Raw genomic sequence first — 11,149 nt, 5'->3', positions numbered from 1 at the left:
GGCTGTTCCACACTCCTAGGGTATAAACTTCCACCATTCCCACTGAGATTCCAAAGTATTTGCTAGGATCCCTCTCCACTGTAATTCCCAGACTCTCATTTCTGCATCTTGAGCATGATGCTCTTTAGTCAGTGGAAAATGAGAATATTCTAAAATTTTAAAATCCTTTGTCCTTGGGAGTGTCATTATCAGGACTCCATATGGGGTAGATAAAGGGAGCCCAGTAAGGAAGTTACAGTAATAGTTTGGTTATGAGCTAATGGAGCCTGATACAAGGAGTTGGCAGTAGGAATATGTATATGAAAGGATGTATATGTAAGCTTTTGTGAAAGAAGAATGGGAGAGTAAACTTGTTGATTATGTGAAGCGTGATGTGTTAAAGCTTCTTCAAGATTTCGAGTCTACAGACCTGAGATATATTCCATGGACCACAGGAAAAATGAAATTGTAACTTAAAGAGAATTTAGAGATGGAAATACATATTTGAGGGTAATACACACATAGGAGGTGATTAAAGACTTGGTTAAGAGCATACAGAAGAAGAAGAGAAGAGGATGGGGAACAGAATCAGAGTGATCACATACACTTGGGGATGAACCTGGTGACAGCTCAGTTCTCTTTTCACTTAACCAAGATGTGCCCCTTAACATCTAAGGCACAATCGCATCAAAGGAAAACATTTTGCATTTAAGTGTAGACAGAGCTTAGTGTTCATAGTGGGCTGGAGATGAAGTAAAACATGAAATAATTTTATGATTTCTGGTCTTTATCTCTTCTTCTCATGTCAGGAGAACTAAAAACTCTATCAGCACAAATCTAGAGACTCTCAGTCCTACATTATTAATGAAAGATGTAGTTAACTCTTTATCCCTTTCAGGGTTGAAATTACAACAACAACTTGTTGCAAAGTATACATGGGATTCTTAAATCCAGGAGAGTTTAGGGTACCGGAGGAGAGAGCAAAGGGAAGGTTGTCGGTGTTGAAAGTAAATATACTCTGTGTCAAAATGCACTGTGGAGCCAGTGGTATGTGATAAGATATGGAGGCTGGCTTTGGAACTCTCTTTGTAAGTGCTAGGATTGAGGTTTTAATAATATAACAGTTCTTCAGGCTTTCTGACAAGGAAGGCTTGAAAGCATGCAGCACTGCAGCAGGCTTATCAGTCAATTTCCAGGACAAATACAGAAAGAATGCTCTATGTTCATCTTCAGGCAATACATTGTCAGTTACAATTACAGAGAAAAACTAACCTTAGTGATCTTTGCAACATAAGTAATTTAAGAGCACACTGCAGTTGGAGCCCATCATTTGAATTAAAAGTAATGAATTTGGTTGGGTCTTTTGGTAATGTCCGTAATTCTATAGCTGACACTGATAGGTAATGTTTTAGCAGAAAAAAAATACAATGGGGAAATATGTACTTGAAATATATACTTTGTGACTTCTCTCTGTGCCCTGTAAATGTAAATATATATGTCTCCATATAGTTTTAATCCCCCGATAAGAGCAGAGATTTATGGGTGTTTAACTTTGCTTAACAGTTGTGTCCATAAAACCCAGCCTGAGAGAGTTCATAGGCTACTATATTTGAAGATGTAGACTTTTCTTTCTTTTTCTTTTTTAAAAAAATTTTACTGAAGTATAGTTGATTTACAATGTTGTGTTAATTTCTGCTGTACAGCAAAGTGACTCAGTTATGTGTATATATATATTCTTTTTCATATTCTTTTCTGTTATGGTTTATTGCAGGATATTGAATATAGTTCCCGGTGCTATACAGTAGGACCTTGTTGTTTATCCATCCTTTATATACTAGTTTGCATCTGCTCATCCTTAATTCCCAATCCTTTCCTCCACCACACCCCCTCCCCCTTGGCAACCACAGGTCTGTTCTCTATGTCTGTGAGTCTGTTTCTGTTTCATAGATAAGTTCATTTGTGTCATATTTTAGATTCCACATATCAGTGATATCATATGGTATTTGTCTTTCTCTTTCTGACTTACTTCACTTAGTAGGATAATCTCTACATCCATCCATGTTGCTGCAATTGGTATTATTTCATTCTTTTTGATGGCTGAGTAATATTTCATTGTGTATATATGTACCACATGAAGATGTAGATTTTCAAAAACCTTCTCATCTCCACTATTTCTCAGTCCTTCATTTATCTTCCATTCATAGCTGAATGTGAATGTTCTTATAAATTTCAAAGCAGGCAGGGGCAAAAGCAGCCAAACTTGTGCAACCCTGAATGACAGCCTGGAAACATCAGCTCCCTTTTTATCTTTTATCTTTGCGATCACAGGTTGGCAGGTCATAGCAATCAGTCTAGAGCAGTGATTCTCACCTTGGCAGCAATAATTCACTGTGGAGTTTTTAAAAGTACAGATGCCTGCATCCCACCCAGAGGTTCTGGTTTAATCGGTCTGAGCTGCAGCCTGGATTTTTAAAACTCCCCAGATAGTTATAAAGCGCAACCTAGAAGAAAACTCAGGATATTCAATTCCCTAAAGTAACTCTTATAATTAACTTCTTAGAAAACCTTGCCTGGATTTTCATCTCATAAATAATACTTAATCTTTCTGGGTCTATACATAGGTATTGGCTAAACATATTCAAATATGAATTCAGTGTGCTTTTGGGAGTGGGAGTATAAAAAACACATACCCTATTTTATAGGTATTACAGGTAAATTTGCCAGATTTAGCAAATAAAAACAGAGAATGTACAGTTATATTTGAATTTTGGATAAACAGTGAATAATTCTTTTTGTACAAGCATGCCTCAAGCAATATTTAGGGCGTGCTTATACTAAAAAACTTATTTGTTGTTTATTTGAAATTCAAATGAAGCTGTGTCCTGCTTTTTATCTGGCAGCCCTAATTACAGGACATGCAGAAAATGTTTAGCTGTTCCATTTTAATCAAAGCATTTTTGTTGACTTGTAACCAATCACCTATGAAACCATTTTATATTGGTCTAATCACAGTTAAGACACACAGGACAAGCAATCTAGCCAGTGCGGCTGAACCATTTAACCCAATTCACTAAGCCTCTTGGCCTACTTATTCATTTAAAAAACTCACTTTGTCTAAGATATTTATAGATGAGATCCATTTTAATTTCCTCTACCTCTCCAGTACACAGTTTGTAATTACTCCAACAGAGATTTATCAGCTTTCTAATACAGTTCTGGGGTAAGACCTGTGTGCCGAGGGGGTTCACTTCTACTGCAGTCTAAGTTGTCTGAACTGTCTTAATCTGTAGACCAATTTTCTCTACAGCCCCCTAAGGAAGGAACTTGTTGATTTTGGCAGTGTTTACCTTTCTTACAAACAAATTCAACATTTTCCAGACGGGCTGGCTCTTAAAAATCACATGATAGCTGGGGAAAAACTGACTATAGTATGCTTCAGAATTCCTCCCTCCCCCATATACTAGGAAAAGCTTTATGTTCCTCACAGCTGCTGGAAGATAATCTACGGAGTCAGGATTATTTAGAATCTGTGGAGAAGGCTGTACAGTTCCCTGAGTTCAGTTCTTTTCTAGAAAGAGGGTAGAAGAATCTGTCAGAAAAAAAGATGAAATGTTCCAGCCTTCACGAATGATAATATGGATTTCCACATGGAGAAAAGGGAAAAGAACTGATTTAATGTTTGTTTTCTCATAAAGGTGAAATGTTTAACAGTGTCATGTTCCACCTAGAGCAATAACATGTAGTATGTCATGTGCTTGCATGTTACTGGCTTTCACTGAGTATTGTTACTCATCTTTGCTTTGGGTAGCTTGAATGGTATAGTGTTGTGTCTTTGCATCTTTTTCATTAGTGAAGATCATCACCCCCTTTCCACATCCCCAGGTACCTCCAGCCATCCCTCTCTGTCTCTTAGACCAAAACCCGTTTTGCATCATGTGTCAGCAGAGTAAACTTTCTTCCATGAAGGTGTCTTCCTTGGCAGGCACTAAATGGAGGCTTGTGTCACTATAATCAAGACAGTCCAATCTATGTTTTGCAAAAAGAAAGTGCATTCGAGTTTCCTCACATCTGCCGTTTATGTATAAAAATTTTCAGATTTCATTGAATATTCTCCTAAATCTGTGTGTGATGTGCTAGAGACTGTAATTCTGTTCTTCAAAATTATCTTGATCTGGAAAGTGTAATTTACATTTATTTCCCCTTGATGTATTTCAGTGTTATCTCTGGTGAACTGAGAGCTATTGATCTATTTAACAAATTATTTTTTTCCTCCAAGTAATAACTTCATTGTTTTCGATGCTTAAAAACCAAAGAGTTCATGTCTCTGGCTCTCAGAGTTTTTCCTCACCCCTGCCACAAACCTCATCCCAGCCAGGACCTACCACCTTTGTTCGAGATCTCTTCCTGCCAGCTTCCACTTCCGGTGTCCTGTGGGAATGCACCTTTGCCCCAATTTGTTTCTTGTCTCTTCTGTTTTCTCTTCCTCGGTTCTTTTTTTTTTTTTTTTTTTTTCCAAGTTCAGACACCTCTGTCAGATGTCTCTTACAATCTAGACCAACTTTTTGGGGTGTGTTAAGATTCCACCACCACCACCACCCCTTTTTTTTCCTATTCCTGCTCTTATTCTCTAATTTTGCACTGAAATGGGTATTTCCTTTCTCCTCCATGTGTCTTCCTTGTTGGATTAATTCCTTTCCTTCTTCAATACCTCCTCCTTACTCAGAAGGGTTGTTAACAATGAAATTTACTGTTCTAATTCTTTGGCTTATTTTTTGCCATTCAGGCCAGGTCCTGGCACTTCTTCGTGTCTGTCACCTAGATTAGATTGATTACAGGGAGAGGAAGGTAACTGATTGGCAATTCACTACTTGGGCTGCTCTAAATGTTGGAACCAAGCCTGTAACACTTTGATTTAATGCTTCAGAATGAATTTGAATCTTGGCCAAACTCACCAATTATTTGGTTTCAATGTACAAACCTGAGCTGCATTTAGCTTCCACTCCTGTCCCCTGGGTCCTGGAGTGGAATCTCTGGGTGAAAGCAGAGCTGGTCTGTGCTTGGGGCTCAGCGTGGCTGCTTGCCATGGTTTGCAGTAAAGGCAGAGGTGGGAATGCGAAAAGGAAAGGTGTACAGTCTCCTCTGACGCTTTCTCAGAATCCCTCATCCTGTTCTTAAAGCCTTATAGGCACTGAAAGTTACAGATTTTTACTTTTTAAATTATGGGTCGTGCAAGTTAGGTAAGCTCTTTAGTTCACTCCATGTTTTTTGGCCATTCTTTGGAAGCATAGTACTCGATACAGGTTGGAGCTTTTGTGCGTGTTTGATACTATGGATACTATTTGATACAATAAGTGCTTCAATATCACACACAAATGAAAGTGGCGTTTCCCTTGCCACTCCTGAAAACTCTACCGTGGCCCTCTACTGTGTGCATTTAGGAACTTAGAGTTTAGAATCAATCCTCAGATCCCACAGAACCCCTAACTTCAGATATTGTCACAGTGTTTCCTATGGTATAATGACACTTTTCCCGCATGGAAAATGCACTGGGATGCCTCTGTCAAAGAGCTGTATCTTAGACGGGCACCGAGAGAAGATCGGCAATTTCAGACCGAGCCCCCTGGGTTGTTCCGGGGCCGCGGCGACCACCCCAAGATGGGGATGCTGAAGAGGAGGGTCCTGCCGGAGGACATGACCATCAACTGCAGCAGGGACTCCGAAGTACCCAAGCCTCCGGTAGGTCACCGGTGGGAGGAGGTGCGGTGCGACCGCACGGTCACGTGGCTGGCGGCGTGGACAGAGAACGTGCAGAATTCCATCAAGTACATCATGCTGAACCCCAGCTCCAAGCCGAAGGGGGAGAGAGACGGGGAGAAGTATGAAGTGGCTCGGCGCTTGAAAGGAGTCGTGGGCGAGATCCGTTCTAAATACCGGGCCGACTGCAAGTCCCGAGAAATGAAGGTGAGACAACGCGCTGTGGCCCTTTATTTCATCGACAAGCTGGCGCTGCGAGCCGGCCACGAGAAGGAGGAGGGCGAGGCGGCTGACACGGTGGGCGGCTGCCCCCTCCACGTGGCACACGTCCAGCTGCACCCAGAGGCCGGTGGCTGCCCGTACGTCGTGGAATTCGACTTCCTGGGACAGGACTCGATCTGCTACTACAACAGAGGGCGGATGGAGAAGCTGGTGTGCGAGAATCTGCAGCTGCTCATGAAGAACAAAGGCCCTGGGGATGAGCCCTTTGACAGACTGACCACCACCAATCTAAACAGGCACCTGCAGGACCTGATGGATGGCCTGACGGCCAAGGTGTTCCAGACCTGCAACGCCAGCCTCACCCTGCAGGGCCAGCTGAGAGCGCTGACCAGAGGTGAAGACAGCGTAACCGCTAAGATTCTCTCTTACAACCGAGCCAATTGGGCCATTGCCGTTCTCTGCAGCCATCAGCGGGCAACTCCCAAGACCTTCGAGAAGTCGATTGCAGACTCTTCGGTCGAAGATTGAGGCGAAGAAGAAGCAGGTGGCCGAGGCCAAGGCAGAGCTGAAGAAGGCAAGGGCTGACCACAGATCCAGAGCGGACAGCATGTCCGAGAGCTTCCTGGAGAAGAGGGGACGGCTGCTGGGGAAACTGGAGGAGCAGCTCAGGAGACTGAGCATGCAGGCCACAGACAAGGCGGAGAGCAAGCAGGTGGCCCTGGGCACGTCCAAGCTCAACTACCTGGACCCCCGGATCAGTGTCACCTGGTGTAACAGGTTTCGGGTGCCCGTGGAGAAGATCTACAACGAGACACAGAGGGAGAAGGGAGACACAGAGGGCTCTCGACATGGCAGGCAAAGACTTTGAATTCTAAATGAGCATCTCTGTGCCTCGTGGAGCTTATTTTTGGGGGTAAAATTGGGGAATTTTGTACAAAAAAAAAAAAAAAAAAAGAGCTGTCTCAGAAGGCACACATCAGGTCCCTGCAAACTCAGGGAGCCCGCCCTCTTGTTGGTGCATGTCCGAGGCCACAGATTTCCATGCTGCCAAACAAGTCAGTGGGGACATTCTGGCAGCTTGATGGTGAATTTTATGTGGAAGGATGTTAAGAGCCTCCCAGATGCAATTCAATCAGACCAGGAACCATATTAGACAATTCTGCCAAATTTATACTAAAGCAAAGTAAACTAGTTGGCTGTTCACTCCTTATCATTATTTTTTGTAACACTTGATCTAAGTCAAAAGTTTAAGAAAAGAGTTTGCCCCTTTCTCCTCTCCTCCCACCTTCATGGCCTTTGTTCCAACAAAATGACATTGATTTAGGATCCATTAGGTTAACCAGTTGCTTCTCAGACAAACTAAAAGTAATCCCGAGCTGATTTTACAATCTATTGGTTTCCAAACAAGTTTGACAAAACCCATGAATTTCCATGGAGAAACTCACCTTCTCTGTGTAGATGCTTTGACCTGTACACAGAAGCTGGCTCTTTGTAAGCAACAGCCTTCTAATATTTGAAGTTTTAAAAAGTCTGCCCAAATGTGGGGAAAAGTTAAGCATCAATTTAAAAAACTAGTGAAAAATTTGAGCTCACTTTAAAAAACATATTTTGAGCACAAGGTAAAGAAACATTTATATATTATGTACATAATATACAAAATAGTGAAACCCTGTAGAAGCTACAGGTAGATATTTAGGCATCAAGAATTTTGATTTATTTGTTAGGAAATGCAAGACTATACACATGTTTATTTGACATGTGTTCTAAGAATGTAAATGTTGGATATGGTATGGTAATGTCAGGGCAGCCACAGGAGGAAATAAGAATGAGGCTTAGAAGGAAGAGTTGATTATACACACAGGTCCTAGAGAGCCACCACATGAGACACAGGGCCACAGGGGAAGCACCAGGTTTGGGTCAGGTGGGAGAAGACAGGAACAAGGGGAAATTCCAGTTCATAGCCTTTATTGGGATTTCTGTGAGAAAAGCAAAACAAATCAGAGTAAAGAGTTTAGGTTTGAATAATTACAGGAGGGCCTGGGCTATAGGATGGTGTCTCGCTGGTGGTACCCAGTCCAGGGATGACTTGGAGCTTGGTTTGTGAGAAATAGATAAGGGAGTGGTTGAGGCCATAGACTTGGATTGGTTGGTTTGCACATGAAAAATGTGCTCCCAGCTCAGCCCGTTTTTATCTTTAAGAAATGGGTTTGTCTTTTGGCCAGAAAGCTTTTGAAGATGTCAAACCATCATACAATACAGAAAATGAAGAAACAGTTCACACAGCATCTTTAGTAACTTTCACACTAAGTTAAGTGCTATGAATATTTTATGTATAACACAGTCTCTATATTTCACAATCCCAAACTATGGAACAAGGACATTTGTAAGGGAAATGTTGATCATCTAGGAGAAAGAAGAGATGATCCTATAATATATTTCTTAATAAAGTAGGAGGGGATAAGACCCATAGCACACATGGTGCTAAGGGTCTCAACTCCAAGGAGACGCTGCTCCACTGGTGTACACACTAATTAACTTAATAAAATATTACCATTAATTTAAAAAACTTCCTAAATTCCCATCCTTAAAAACATTCTTACCTCTACTCCCAGAGTTAAGTAACTTTTGTTACTATCTTTCCTTTTTTTAAGTTTTACTTTACAAAGTCTGAAAAGATTTTTTTAAGACAATTTTTTTAGAGCAGTTATAAGTTAACAGCAAAATTAAGAAGTTATAGGGTTTTCCATATGCCCCCTGTTCCTGCACTTGCATGGTTTCCCCCATTATCAACATCCTCCAGCAGAGTGGTACACTTGTCATAATGGGTGAACCAACATCGACACATCATAATCACTCTAATCCATAGTTTTACCTTAAAGTTTAGTCTTGTGTTGTACATTCTTTGGGTTTGGATAAATGTATAAGGACATGTAGTCATACTGTAGTATCATACAGAGTATTTTCATTGCCCTAAAAGTCCTCTGTGCTCTGACTATATACCCTCCCCTGCCCCAAACTCTGGCAACCTCTAATCTTTTAACTGTCTCCATAGTTTTTTTTTTTCTTCTCTTCCAGAATGTCATACAGTTGTTATCATTCAGTATGTAGTCTTTTCAGATTGGTTTCTTTCACTTAGCAATACGTGGATAAAATTCCTTCCACCATTCATCAGATATAATGGATTTAGCAACAAGTATCATAAAACTCTGGCTTACCAATCAAAAGATAATGTATTATTTCTCATAATGAAAAAAAAGGGGGGGTAGGGTACCCAGTAAGGTCTGATTAGTAGTTTCCACTGAGTCTGTGTTCCGCTATCTCTGCTTTTGGCTTCATCCTATAGTTGGTTTCCTCTTGTGATCACAAATGGCTGTAACATATCACCTGGAGACACTAGTAACTAGTGGCAGAAAGGGGCTTACCTTTACAGCTCTTGTGTCAGTAGGAAAGGACAGCTTCTCATGCTCGAAAAGATTTTCTCCTGTGGTTCATTGGCCTGATTTGGGCCACCTTTTTTTTTCATACCAACCCTTGGCAAGGGTTAGCTTTCTGACCACTGGACTCCTTAGACTCCTCCAGACCCACTGGATCAGATGATGGGGTCAGCTTCCTTAGAAATACTTGGCTATGTGGAGGAAGACTGGATATCTTAAGATATATTCTCTTAGGAATCAGAGAAATTTCCTGCAACCAACAGGGCACGTCACACTCCTGTTTTCATTTATTGAAATTCCTGCTTTTACTAGTCATATAGAATGTCACACATGGTCATATCAATGAGCACATTTGAACAGTTAATAAGATTGAGCTGAGATTAGGACACAGGGGCTGTGTTAGTGATGCATGTTTGCCCTTGGGGCAGCACAACATAATACTTAGGAGCGTCGGCTCTGAAGTAAATGCCAACTTCACGTAGCTGTACGATCTTGGGCCAGTTAAACCTAGCTTCTCAAAGCCTCCATTTCCTCACCCATAAATTGCAGATAATGATAGTAGTCATCTCATCTGGTTGTTAGAAGGATTAAAGGAGATAATGCATATACCACATGTTTGAAAATACCTATCATATTTTAAAGGTCCAACACACCCAAGGCATAATATCTTATTATATTTATTTTTGCACATTGTAGGCTCTTAGTACACACTGGTGACTGAAAATACTAAAACAAAGACAAACAAACAAAAGCAACATAGAATCATATTAGCAAGTAACATCAAAAAGAAAAAGAAAAACAATAAAATCTCATCCTGCACAGGTTCTCTGACTACCAACAGAAGCAGAGACGGGCCCTGCTGGAGGACTGTTTCCCTAAGTTGGGCTTGTGATAAATTCCCACAGATTAAAGTCAAGGATGTTTTCACAAAGATCACCAAACACAGGAGAAGGCAAGCCACTGCAAGTCAAGAGATGGAAGAATGGATGCTTTTAGATTCTCACGTCTGCAGAATGGCCTTAACAGACAAGGGCAACAGAGAACAGTATACATTTGTGCAGCAGAAGTCACAGAGACCAAAGGAACAGATCCCAGGAACATACCCATGCACATAGGAAAATCTGCTGGACAGAGTCAGCATCGCACATTAGTGTGGAAGGGAAGGTTGCTTAACAAATCAAGCACTCAAAATCAGCTATCCCAGTGTCGGGGAGAATGAAAAGCGGTCCCAGTTCACACCCATCATGTGCAAATATCCACCTTAAATAGACTGAGAACTTAAATGTTCAAAACAAACTTTAAAACTTTTAGAAAGAAATTTAGACAATAGAGAATCCAGGGCAAGAATTGAAAAAAACACAAAACCACTAACCTAAAGAGAGGTATTTTTAAATGTGACTACACTAAAATTAAGATTTATTTTCACAAGAAGACATCACAAAGAAAATTCGAATACAAGTTACAAGTTTGGGAGAAGATGCTTGCAACACATAAAAGCAACAATGGAATGTGTGAATTCCTAAATACAGTGGACCTTTGAACAAGGCAGGGGTTCAGGGCACCAACCCTCCATGAGGGCAAAAATCCGAGTATAATTTAAGTCAGCTCTCCATACCCACGTTTCCTACATAACTGTCATTCCTCCATATCCTCTTCATCCAAGGTTCAAAAACTGCAGATCCTGTAGTGTCTTAGTATTTATTACAGAAAAAATCCACATCTAAGTGGACCTATCCAGCTCAAACCTGTGTTGTTCAAGG

General features: G+C 41.0%; 1 pseudogene across 1 annotated transcript; it reads left to right on the top strand.

Moving 5' to 3' along the window:
• The first annotated feature begins 5,497 nt into the window (after positions 1-5,497).
• Positions 5,498-6,982, top strand: LOC308613994 (DNA topoisomerase I, mitochondrial-like; annotated as a pseudogene). Its single transcript has one exon. The product of its transcript is annotated as a DNA topoisomerase I, mitochondrial-like (transcript).
• The last annotated feature ends 4,167 nt before the right edge of the window (positions 6,983-11,149 follow it).

This window comes from Mesoplodon bidens (assembly GCF_964165515.1).
Source record: "Mesoplodon bidens genome assembly, chromosome: 3".
NCBI lineage: Eukaryota > Metazoa > Chordata > Mammalia > Artiodactyla > Ziphiidae > Mesoplodon > Mesoplodon bidens.
This window is presented reverse-complemented; position numbering and strand designations above follow the sequence as displayed.